The sequence below is a fragment of the Scylla paramamosain genome, chromosome 18 (assembly GCF_035594125.1).
Source record: "Scylla paramamosain isolate STU-SP2022 chromosome 18, ASM3559412v1, whole genome shotgun sequence".
In the NCBI taxonomy this organism is placed as follows: domain Eukaryota; kingdom Metazoa; phylum Arthropoda; class Malacostraca; order Decapoda; family Portunidae; genus Scylla; species Scylla paramamosain.
This window is the reverse complement of record NC_087168.1, coordinates 3,994,267-4,005,000: the sequence shown is the minus strand read 5'-3', so window position 1 is coordinate 4,005,000 and position 10,734 is coordinate 3,994,267. Positions and strand designations below refer to the sequence as shown.

General features: G+C 41.0%; 1 protein-coding gene across 1 annotated transcript in view; it reads left to right on the top strand.

Moving 5' to 3' along the window:
- The window catches only part of LOC135109031 (la-related protein 1-like), a 95,027-nt gene that overhangs the window by 45,899 nt on the left and 38,394 nt on the right, over positions 1 to 10,734 (top strand).

The following is a 10,734-nucleotide window of genomic DNA, read 5'->3' as shown; positions in this document are numbered from 1 at the left end:
AAAAATTGTACTTCATGTGATATAACATATTTTCAAGCTTTTGTACTATCATGGCCTCTCTTTAGTGGCATGGAAAAACATTCCATTACATTAATATTACTTGTGGCTCATTACAGGTTATTCCTTTTTTTGCAAAACGAAAAAATACTATACTTCATTTAATACAACATAATTCAAGCTTTGTATTACAGTATGATGACCTCCCCTTAGTGGCATGAAGAAACATTCCGTTACAGTACTATTACTAATGACACATTACACATCTCTATAATTGGAACAAACACAGTGGTTGCACAGTGGACCTAAAACAATGGAAAACTTGATAAAGACTGTCAGGGTGGATATACTCAGACGAATCCTGAAAAGGAGCAAGTTTTGTCAAAACATACTCAGGAGACTGAGGTAACACTTCTAAGCAGAGATGGATGGGATTGTTCCAGTTTAGCTAATGTCCTAAGTGCACTGTGTATGCCTTGTACAAGTTCAGAAGTCTTCTGACACAAAACTGAAAATTCTTTGTAAGGAATAAAACAGAAAAAAAACATACATTATTTGATATGCACCGAAAAATAAAACCAGGGCAATTGCACGCTCCATTGAACCATGAGGTTCACACTTCATTATCTAAACATTAGCTATAACTCAACAATGTTCTTTCCAAATGAGTACTTTTACTTTTTCACGCTAATGGAGGGGAAATGTCTTACTGGCCAGCCCGTAGTGAGAGTGTGATAGGGGAAAAGTTACATTTGTGCTGGCTGGCAGGGCCCTTTACTTGTTCCGCAGGTGTTTCTCTCTCTCTCTCTCTCTCTCTCTCTCTCTCTCTCTCTCTCTCTCTCTCTCTCTCTCTCTCTCTCTCTCTCTCTCTCTGTTGTTGTTCAAACCATTTTTATGTGTTTTCTTGGGAATATTGTTTTGCACTTTTCCCAAGTGGTGACCTTTTTCGGTAATGCATTCAATAAATAAATCTGTCTAACATCATGACAGGAATGGAAGCAGGGGAGCGCCGTGCGGTGATGCCGGGCAAGTGTCACCGTCCATAAAGTTGTGTGTGTTTTGTCGTCACATGATGCGGCGGTGCGGTGACGTCTCAGTAGTGTAACATCTGATGTTTGTTTGCAATGCTGCGCCGCGATGCCACATTGCCGCCGCACACTAATGACGCTGGCGTGAGACAGTTTTCCCGGGGGGTAATACGTTTGTTCACTGAATATTTTGGTCCCGTTATTTTGTCGGAAAGTCTCCTCTCGGCCCGGGACCTAGGACTTCGAGCTACACATTTCTTTATTTCCCATTATTCTCAAACAAACTGCCTAAATTTGTGTTTTAATACTTGATATTAGGTTTTACTAAAGATTACTAGGGTTTTGCATTATTGAATACATTATAATAATGAATCTAGAAAATTCTTCTTCTTCTTCTTCTTCTTCTTCTTCTTCTTCTTCTTCTTCTTCTTCTTCTTCTTCTTCTTCTTCTTCTTCTTCTTCTTCTTCTTCTTCTTCTTCTTCTTCTTCTTCTTCTTCTTCTTCTTCTTCTTCTTCTTCTTCTTCTTCTTCTTTGTGCCTTCGTCCTGTCTCCAGTCGTGCATGATAATGAATAGATAAATAAATAGACAAAATGGCTGGGCAGCAGTACGTGCGGGAGTTTCAAGATGGACATGCCTTGAAATGGCTGTGGTATTCAGTACGTACTGTCCCTGCAACCATGAAACGAACTTGGATGAAACTTGTACCAGTAACGGGAAAAGAAAGAGAAACAAGAAGAAAAGAAGAATAGTCAATTGAAACTGTCGGAACCCGCGCCTTTTTAGATGTTAAGATTTTTTTTAATAGTTCATTGTTGGTTCGTGTTTACAAAGATACATCATTTTCAAATACTGAAATTTCGTTGTCAGTTCTTATTTATTTACTTTTTTTTTCGAGTGTTGGTGTATTTGTGTAAAGTTATATATATATATATATATATATATATATATATATATATATATATATATATATATATATATATATATATATATATATATATATATATATTACACAGTTGATGGTGGGCTCGTGTTGACAAAGATACAGCTGTTTCAGAATGAGTCCATCTTTTTTAAACGTTCTGAAACTTCAGTTCCCCACCTTTGGCTTATTTATTTATTCCCGAATGTGTGAAGTAAAAAAAAAAAAAGTATTTTACGCTCGCTTATTTATTTGTATGCACAGGTTTGCTGAGGCTATTAGTAGTAATTATCTAATTAACAAACACGTGTCTAATTGGATGCTGATTAAGGAGATGTATATTCGTTTAACTAGTTCTTTACCGTTACTCGTGTTTTTCATACTTTTTTTCCGTTTATATAACTATTTATGCATTTATTTTGATTATTTACTTGTATCTTTATTTTATTTTATTTACAGGTATCCATATTTTTTGCAAATTTATGATACTCATATAAGTTTATATATATATATATATATATATATATATATATATATATATATATATATATATATATATATATATATATATATATATATATATATATATATATATATATATATATATATATATATATATATATATGGTTATCGATAATTTATTTCTCTCTCTCTCTCTCTCTCTCTCTCTCTCTCTCTCTCTCTCTCTCTCTCTCTCTCTCTCTCTCTCTCTCTCTCTCTCTCTCTCTCTCTCTCCTGTTTGGTTTTAAAATATTATTATTGTCATTTTCTTTCTCAGATGTGTTTACTACTACTACTACTACTATTACAAAATCACCACCACCACCACCATCTTGCATTGCCATCTCAGACCTTCCCATGAGCCGCTGTCGTATGCAAGTGTACGTCAGTGAGGAAGTGTACCTTGCGCTCCACACTCCTCTGTTATCTTTGCTCAAACTCGTGTATGAAAGGGTCTATGGTTCTGATATTCCAACCAGAGCAAGCACGATCATCAGTTGTCATATATATATATATATATATATATATATATATATATATATATATATATATATATATATATATATATATATATATATATATATAACCATTATTCGTACAACCAATTTCTTGATTTTTTTCCCCTTTTACCATCATTCGTACACTTTCATTTACTATTTACTAATACCGTACTTTTTTTTTTTTACAACCACTATACGCATAACTTTATAATAATATATTTTCTTCATTCATGAAACTTTCCAGCTTTTCTTTCTATTAGTATTCCTTTAACTATATCTTACCATGCCTTTTTATTTTATTTTATTTCCCACCTTCATTAATATTATTTTTCAATCAACTTTTTCTTTTCTATCAGTATTCGCATAACTACATCTTACTGTTTTCTGCCTTCATTCGTAAAATTTTCCACCCAACCTTTCCTATCAGTATTCATATGTAAGTACCATGCCTTTCCCCCCATTGCGATCCCTGACGTGATCACCGCTACACTTCTCTCAGCTCCTGAACAAAGCCTGCCCTGCCACACCAATGCTAGTATTTTTGAACGTGCAGGAATGTTCTTGCTCTGTACTTAAGAATTAGCCTTTTGTTGAGGCTCTTTCTTCACCTCGGAACAAGTAGCATAGCCAGTGGTGGTGGAAATAAGGGCTTAGGAACAGATGTTGTTTCCTGACCATAATCTGTTGGGGTGTATTCAGAAACGCCTCTCTCTCTCTCTCTCTCTCTCTCTCTCTCTCTCTCTCTCTCTCTCTCTCTCTCTCTCTCTCTCTCTCTCTCTCTCTCTCTCTCTCTCTCTCTCTCTCTCTCTCTCTCTCTCTCTCTCTCTCTCTCTCTCTCTCGTCCGCGACTGTTTTCAAAGCCCACAAATTATTAGGTGGGTTCTCACGAGTATTTTCCTTGGTAATAACGGAGATACTTAGTTAATCTGGCACTAGAAACGTAAAAAAAAATGTGTTGTTTCACCCAGAGCCTTTTCAAAGTTTTTAAATTCAAATTAATTGCTTTTCTCCACCACTCAGTGGCTTTTACAATCAAGTATCGTACGAATATAGTAAAACATATAATTACAATAAAAATAAGTAACGTACAGTAGCAACACCTTTAAATAAAGTATAAAACATTTAAAATACCTTAAATTTTAATATTAAAGAAAAAAACTAAATATTAGTCACGAATATTAGTCACGAAAATGCTTCAGGCCGTGAGGGGTTTTCAAATATGTAGGCGTGCAGCGCAAAAGTGTCCGTGGTTCCATTTCACTACTGCTTTCGGTTCCAGTCAGTGTTATCATTCCCGTGAAATGCGATGCGCGCACACTGGTGGCATTTATTTATCGGTAATTCGTTGCTGTGTGTGAGGATTTATTCTTTTCATTGCACATTATATTATATATATATATATTATTTTTTTTTCATTTTTTAATGGTTATCGATAATTTATTTCTCTCTCTCTCTCTCTCTCTCTCTCTCTCTCTCTCTCCTCCTCTCTCTCTCTCTCTCTCTCTCTCTCCGTCTCCCCTCTCTCTCTCTCTCTCTCTCTCCCCTGTTGGTTTTAAAATATTATTATTGTCATTTTCTTTCTCAGATGTGTTTACTACTACTACTACTACTATTACAAAACCACCACCACCACCACCATCTTGCATTGCCATCTCAGACCTTCCCATGAGCCGCTGTCGTATGCAAGTGTACGTCAGTGAGGAAGTGTACCTTGCGCTCCACACTCCTCTGTTATCTTTGCTCAAACTCGTGTATGAAAGGGTCTATGGTTCTGATATTCCAACCAGAGCAAGCACGATCATCAGTTGTCATTATGAGTGTCTGTAACTAATCATCAGTAGTCTTATAATCTATTATTCATCGAATATTTGAAACCTCCGAGTACCTCCGAGTCGCTCAGTTCTCACGGTATGGACATGTCATCTTGCACATTAATATTTTAAAGTAAATGCTGCGAATTCCACGTTTATTTTTCTAATGTAGAGAAAGGAATTATTCACGCTGTCCCAGATAATATCAGTGAGAAATGTTCACTGTTAACTCATTTATTGGTCAAAGTAGGCCGGCCCTTCACCTCCGATGCGACGATGCTCATGTCCGCTCTGTCGTGTTTCTTAATTAATTGATAACACAGTTGATTGTGGCGATGCATATCAATAAGATAAGGACTCTTACAATTTTGTCTGGAAGGAAAGCATAATACTTACTGGAGGTTTCAAATATTCGCTAAATAACATTATAAGACTACTGATGATGCGTTACATACACTCATAATGACAGCGTGCTTGCGCTGGTCGTGATCGCAGCCCTATAGACCCTTTCATACCCAAGTCTGAGCAAGGACAACAGAGGGGTGTTGAGCACAAGGTACAATTCCGCACAGACGGACACTCGCACACGACATCGCCCCTTCCTTGGCCACGCGGGGGAGGACGTTTGTTGTCGTTACTCGTGCGTCTGGCAGGGGTACAGTGACATGACGCTTCTACTGAGGTGGTCTTTCATTGATCAGGCAAGGTCACTGTTGGGCGACCTTGCCTTTGAGAGATTCAGTTACTTTAAGTACAAAGGATTGTGATGCTTTGAGTCTCAGGCGTCGTAAGTGTTAACAGGCGATTGTGGAAGTTACTAAGATGTTCAAGGGTGGTTTGTGTGATTAATTAACAAACACTAGTCATCAGTAAAAAACAAAACACGCATGAAAACGCGACTATTTATCTCAATGTCTTGAAAAACCGTCCAGATGGGACTAAAGTGTTTTCATGATACCTTGCTAGTTACCGCGGCGCCATCTCCCCAGGACATCCGTCACGTGTTTGTGTAGTGTACCGTGAAAACTTACTCCCTTTTGTAAGGCAAGCGGTGGGGGAGGGACATGTACTTGTGACGAAGCTGAATAGGGAGCACGGAACACAAGATCTCCTTAGGAACACTTAGGCGTCGTAACCGGTGAGCTGTTAACCGGCTGTAGTTCAAGTAAGAGGGTTTTCAAGGGTGTTTTCCAACTCTGATAACTTTTAATAGGCTCTTGTTCAAGTGAAAGGGATTTTCAAATGTGTTTCCGTAGCCACAGTTGATAGTTTAACAAGGATTCTGCAGTCAGTTGGAAAAACACCCAATGAGAATTCGTAATTGTGGTCTGAATGGTCCTCCTAAAGGTGTCAGAAGACGGAAGCATATGTCTGTAATGTGAAGTATGGTAATCCCAGGGTTCCGCACAAGACAGTGAGTAATGTTGCGTTGTGGTGTGGTGTGTGAGTGTGGCAGGTGTGGTGGGTGTTGCGTCACGTGTGTGATTGAGTCAAGAAACACGACACGTGGCAACACCAGCCTGCCAGCCAGCCAGCACCAGGACGGAGGGTTTGGTGAACTGGTTGGTGTTGATGTAGTGTTTGGTGACACTGTCCAAGGAATAGCCGTGTGTTGTTGTTGTTGTTGTTGTTGTTGTTGTTGTTGTTGTTGTTGTTGTTGTCACTACTACTATTACTTATGATGATGATAATTGTTGTTGCTGATGTGGTTTATTATACCTGTACTCGTAGTTTTCATTGTTGTTATGCCCTTGTTATGTTCATTGTCTTGCCAGCGTTGTTTATTTTAATATATATATATATATATATATATATATATATATATATATATATATATATATATATATATATATATATATATATATATATATATATATATATATATATATATATACCGTCGCCTTTTTTGTTCTTGTTCTCGTCGTTGTCCTTGTTGTTTGTTGTTGTTATCGTCGTCATTGTCTTACACGGTTGTTACACAACAGGGAAATGTACACATACAGGGAAATGTTTACAATCATTTCCTCACAAACACACCCTTGTCCTCACCACTTGTTCTACTGTGGGTCTGGCGGTGGGAGGGGAGGCGACCCCATCAACACACACACACACACACACACACACACACACACACACACACACACACACACACACACACACACACACACACACACACACACGATTTAGCGTGAAGAATAGCTTACTTACTTCATCGCCACTTTAGTTGCCCTTTATTATGGTGGATTGAATTATCTGCCTTCATCGTTTGTGGTGTAAATTAATCCCTAACTGGAGAGGCATCCTAGTGTGGGCAAGAAGCGCCGCGGCCCGTATGCAGAAGACGCTTTTACTCTCACCACGACTATTTTCAAAAGCCACATAGATGATATGCCAAGTTTTCGAGTGTTTCTCCAGTTAATAATATAAAAATCTTGTTAGTATGTCGCCAGAACCGTAAAAACATCCTGAGAAACTCGTGTCACTTCGTCTGGAACCTTTTGAAAGTAGTGGAAATGTTTCAGATTAGGGTCCTGAGGTGGGCGGAATGTTGCTGGCGAAGGCGACGGGGGGAAGCTGCTTGTGGCGCAGGGAGGAAAAACTTGCTGGTGCACTTTACTGGAGTGCGTAAGACAAGTTGTGATGGAAGATCTTACAGCGCATCGTGGTTCAGAGAGAGAGAGAGAGAGAGAGGAGAGAGAGGAGAGAGAGAGAGAGAGAGAGAGAGAGAGAGAGAGAATGAGAGCGCTATTGGATTTTGGCATCGCAGCAACCGAGGTTACATTATAGCGCCGAGAGGGAGAGAGAGAGAGAGGGTGGGTGGGAGGTGTTACTGAATTTTGTCGCCGTAACAAGGTCATTTGCGCGATGTCTGTAAGAGCGATACAGAGAGCGTGTTTATTGACTCTCCGGGATGTGCAGTATGTTATCTCCCTAATAGAGTATGTTTCGGAGATAATACAAAAATTTCCGCGTTTATCTTCACCGCCCCACGCTTTTCCACGAGGGTCGGCGCTGTGGAGGAGTGGTAGAACTTGGCGGCCTGTGTATGGTAATGGTAACCAACCGACGCACTGGAGGCGGGGGATGGGCGGCCACATATTACCTTCCCATGCTACGAATACCTCTCGCCTCTCTATGTTTAGTATTTCAAGTACTTTTACGGCGAGAGAGCAGCGCGCCGAACTCCATGGGTGCCTGTACAGTCGCCTCGTGGTTTAGCGGGTAGCTGTGTGTAATAAATTATTGCGTATGGTTGTATAGGGAGCAGCGCGGCGCAAGGTTGGGTGGTGGGTGGTAGATCATGAATGGAGGCAGCACAGTGGGTTATGATGTACCGTGCGGGAAGTTACTAGTCATTGCACTGCCTTCTTGAGTCACTGAAACCAAAGACATGGCACTGCTGACCACTTGCACGTTGTTATGAAAGTGGGGGTGGAGGTTGGTGGGAAGAAACACTGTGTACAGTTTAAATATATTCAGACAGTCTTGCCAGCGACTCCTTAGTGTGAGTGGTGCGCGACCAGTCATTTCGTGCGGTGGTTGGTGCGGTTGTTTACACTACTAAATTTTCTGATTAGACTGTCATCTTTATAGTATAGTTTATAGTAGGAAGCAGGATGTGGCGGTGCGTGTGTGGCCGACCCGTCATTATTGTGCCTGACGTGAGTATTGGTTGCGATCCGAGAATAGCGGAGGCCAAGGAGGACGCGTGCGTGGGCGAGTGACGTGCTAGCTGCTGGGGAAGCTGCGTTGCGTTCGAACCTTACCTCACACATTAAGCCGCTCCTGTCCTTCCCTCCGTCCCTTCTGTATGTTCTGCGATGTCATACGTGGCGCACACACACACACACACACACACACCCGCGTAGTGTAGTGGTTAGCACGCTCGGCTCACAACAAAGAAGGTTGTGAGCCTTCGCCTTCGAAGGCCGCGCCCGGGTTCGAATCCCAGGCGCGGCGAGGCAAATGGGCGAGCCTCTTATGTAGCCCCTGTTCACTTAGCAGCAAGTAGGTACGGGATGTAACCCAAGGGGTTGTGAACTCGTAGTCCCGGTGTGTGGTGTGTGAGTGGTCTCAGTCTTACCCAAAGATCGGGTGACCAGCAGACGACCCTAGGTGAATCACACACACACACGCACACACTAATAAACAGTTAACACATTGCATCATCTTGTTCTGGTCTGTGTTGGGGGAGGGGAAAGGCATGTACCTGTTGTATCGTTCTCATTGGAACATTAGCTTGGTGCGGTGAAGAGGCTTGTGTATTCCAGTGACCAGAGACTAGGCTAGGTAGGTCTGCTTAGAGGAATCAGACTGTTTTCCCTGCCAAGATGCCTCAGGTCAGCCTCATGTGGCGCGTGGCCCACTGCAGGGCGAGGCTGCAGAGGGTCCCTGGCTTCGGGCAGCCTGCCTTTGGAACTCTGATCTGTGAAATTAGAACTAGAAAATGAAGGTGATCTTGAAGTGTCGTTCAGAGAGAGAGAGAGAGAAGAGAGAGAGAGAGAGAGAGAGAGAGAGAGAGAGAGAGAGAGAGAGATTAAAAGAAAATACCTACTTATAAAAGCCTATTTTTCCTGAATCAAGCAAAGGCCCATAGCCCTTTAAGTCCAGGCAGTGACATGTATTTGCACAAGTTGGAAACAACTTTACAGATTAGGAAAATTCCGAGTCCAAAAGAATTAAACATGGACAAAGTTAGAGATAAAGACAGAACAACACTTTTTTTTTTTTTTATATGTAGGAAGGACACTGGCCAAGGGTAATAAAAAAATATGCCCACTGAAATGCCAGTCCCATAAAAGGGTCAAAGCAGTGGTCAAAAATTGATGAATAAGTGTCTTGAAACCTCCTTCTTGAAGGAATTCAAGTCATAGGAAGGTGGAATTACAGAAGCAGGCAGGGAGTTCCAGAGTTTACCAGAGAAAGGGACGAATGATTGAGAATGCTGGTTAACTCTTGCGTTAGAGAGGTGGACAGAATAGGGGTGAGAGAAAGAAGAAAGTCTTGTGCAGCGAGGCCACGGGAGGAGGGGAGGCATGCAGTTAGCAAGATCAGAAGAGTAGTTAGCATGAAAATAGTGGTAGAAGACAGCTAGAGATGCAACATTGTGGCGGTGAGAGAGAGGCTGAAGACAGTCAGTTAGAGGAGAGGAGTTGATGAGACGAAAAACTTTTGATTCCACCCTGTCTAGAAGAGCAGTATTAGTGGAACCCCCCTAGATATGTGAAGCATGCTCCATACATGGACGAATAAGGCCCTTGTACAGAGTTAGCAGCTGGGGGGGTGAGAAAAACTGGCGGAGACGTCTCAGAACACCTAACTTCATAGAAGCTGTTTTAGCTAGAGATGAGATGTGAAGTTTCCAGTTCAGATTATAAGTAAATGACAGACCGAGGATGTTCAGTGTAGAAGAGGGGGACAGTTGAGTGTCATTGAAGAAGAGGGGATAGTTGTCTGGAAGGTTGTGTTGAGTTGATAGATGGAGGAATTGAGTTTTTGAAGCACTGAACAATACCAAGTTTGCTCTGCCCCAATCAGAAATTTTAGAAAGATCAGAAGTCAAGCGTTCTGTGGCTTCCCTGTGTGAAATGTTTACCTCCTGAAGGGTTGGACGTCTATGAAAAGACGTGGAAAAGTGCAGGGTGGTATCATCAGTGTAGGAGTGGATAGGACAAGAAGTTTGGTTTAGAAGATCATTGATGAATAATAAGAAGAGAGTGGGTGACAGGACAGAACCCTGAGGAACACCACTATTAATAGATTTAGGAGAAGAACAGTGACCGTCTACCACAGCAGCAATAGAACGGTCAGAAAGGAAACTTGAGATGAAGTTACAGAGAGAAGGATAGAAACCATAGGAGGGTAATTTGGAAATCAAAGCTTTGTGCCAGACTCTATCAAAAGCTTTTGATATGTCCAAGACAACAGCAAAAGTTTCACCAAAATCTCTTAAAGAGTTTAAGTGCAACTCCCATT